At 49.4% G+C, this 2500-nt stretch overlaps 1 non-coding gene across 1 annotated transcript; it reads left to right on the plus strand.

The window, feature by feature from the left end:
• Window positions 1-1787: 1787 nt before the first annotated feature.
• LOC126927759 (5.8S ribosomal RNA) lies at window positions 1788-1942 on the plus strand. Its single transcript, XR_007715851.1, has one exon. It is a non-coding gene; the product is annotated as a 5.8S ribosomal RNA (ribosomal RNA).
• The last annotated feature ends 558 nt before the right edge of the window (window positions 1943-2500 follow it).

Below are 2500 nucleotides of genomic sequence, written 5' to 3' on the forward strand. Positions count from 1 at the left end.
TATATACATACATAAACGAATTCGAGGCGCCTGCGTGAGGTCGTACACAGAAAGACCCGCCGTCTGCGAATATTATGATTTTATAATAAAACTATAAATGGGAACTTGAGCTTTCGAAAATTAAACTTTGACACGAATATCGAACGAAAAATTACGAATGGAAACCACCCGTAAAGAGAAATGAGATCGAGGCGCTTGCGTGAGGCCGTATACAGAAAGACCCGCCGCCACGATCTCGTATTTTTTTTTTTGCGTCGTGGAGACCGTACAAACGAATAACAAAATCTCTAAAGTGCCTCGTGTCGGAGAGATCATGCTCGCCTATTCTCTTCTATGTTTCGTGGTCTGTGTTGCGTTTGCTCTCCTCCTAGCAACGGGACATCGAAGACTCCTCTTTGGGATCGAACGAAGCGACTAAAACGAGTCGACGAGAGCGAAAGTACGAGTAGCGAGTCGCGCATGTAGAAAGGATACCGACATATCTTCGAAGGTTCTCTTCGAAGATCCATGGATACCTTATGCGCGTCGACCTTTCGTCTCTTTCACCGCTCTCGGTCGTTCTCGAAACGTGCTTCCTACCCATAGGGCGTGTGTTCTTCGTATGTCGTTTTGTTCGAAATAACGAAACCACTTGTAACATACTCGTGGATCGGGTAACCTAGAACGAAAACGCATTGCGTGGATGTTGGCCCGCTATGATAATGATGATGATGACGATGACTATGATGACGATGCGTAGCAACGATTCGTAACTAGTCTAGCCGAAGTTGGTTCAGAGGGGACCGCAGGCTGTCTACCCTCGATGTCGTGAGTCGGACACCCGTGCCGTCGCTAGAGTTTTTTCAAAGCTCGGCTTCTGGATATTGGGAAGAAAGACCGCTCGAGGACGACGGCTGCGCGTGCGTCCCATCGAATTTTTTTTTTTTATACCACCTGAACGACTAAAGTTTCGTCTAGTTCGTCGCATATAACCCGTTCAGAGGGGACCGCAGGCTGTCTATCCTCGTTGTCGTGAGTCGGACACCCGTGCCGTCGCTGAAGTTTTTTCAAAGCTCGGCTTCTGGATATTGGGAAGAAAGACCGCGCGAGGTAGATGGATGCGAGTCCCATCGAATTTTTTTATTTTTTAAAAAAAACAATCACCTGAACGGAGATGTGTTCTCTTTCGTCGATTTTTCACGCTTTGAGTCGTCGCGATCGCCATCCGTTCGGAGGAGATCGCCGACTTCGAAGCCTCGATGTCGTGAGTCGGACACCCGTGCCGTCGCTAGAGTTTTTTCAAAGCTCGGCTTCTGGATATTGGGAGGAAAGACCGCTCGAGGCCGAGGGTCGCGCGAGTCCCATCGAATCTTTACATCACCCGAACGATGGAGGCGCACGCTCTTTTTCTTGAATAATTGGACGAGAGGAATGCATATCGTATTATATATACACACACACACACATATATATATATATGGGCTAGCCACCGTGCGTATTTCTTCGCGAGATCGTGTGCTGCACAGAGGATTCAGAATCGGGTGTTATATCCCCGTCGTTTCCTGACGAACGGAGCTTCGATCTCGATGGTTGTTATATATCATAATGTACTTTTCGCCCGGCCGGCGGACGCGCGTATCTTCGCGCGTTCGTCGGATTTCATTTTCGAACGTTTTCGTGTCGTCGATCTTCCGGCGACTTCTGCGCGTCCGATTCCCGTTGGTCGGTCGTGTCGGATCTCGGCTTCGCTCGAACCGAGTATTAAGAGTACATGGAGTACAAGAGTTTTAAAAAATATATGAAAAGATTACCCTGAACGGTGGATCACTTGGCTCGTGGGTCGATGAAGAACGCAGCTAATTGCGCGTCAACGTGTGAACTGCAGGACACATGAACATCGACATTTCGAACGCACATTGCGGTCCACGGATACAATTCCTGGACCACGCCTGGCTGAGGGTTGCTCACGTAAACCTAAGACTGCTTGCGTTGCGTGTCGTTCCTCTCTATCTGTCTCTCTCTGTCCCTTGGTGCCTTCGACAACCCGCCGTCGTTCTTACGATACGTAGAACGTTTCAGAGTCGGAGGAAGCGCACGAAGAAGGATACGAACAAGAGCGGACGCGAGAGAACGTACGCGACGTACGAGCGATTGTTGGACGCTCGTCGGCGTTCGTCGCGGTCGTGTCGAGACCGTGCAATTCGTACGCATGCTCGATATATAAACTATCGTGTTCACGGGAGACACTACGAAACTCTACCTCTGTCTCTCTCTGTCCCTTGGTGCCTTCGACAACCCGCCGTCGTTCTTACGATACGTAGAACGTTTCAGAGTCGGAGGAAGCGCACGAAGAAGGATACGAATAAGAGCGGAGAGAACCGTCACGGACCTGCGTGAGTGCTAGCGGCGTCGTGAGTCGTCCTTTCGTACGACCGCCCGCTTATGCACCGCTTCGTGTCGGTTATCGAATATATTATATATATATATATATATATATATACGTAGTGTTGTCCTCGTGACC

This window comes from Bombus affinis, unplaced genomic scaffold (assembly GCF_024516045.1).
Source record: "Bombus affinis isolate iyBomAffi1 unplaced genomic scaffold, iyBomAffi1.2 ctg00000209.1, whole genome shotgun sequence".
NCBI lineage: Eukaryota > Metazoa > Arthropoda > Insecta > Hymenoptera > Apidae > Bombus > Bombus affinis.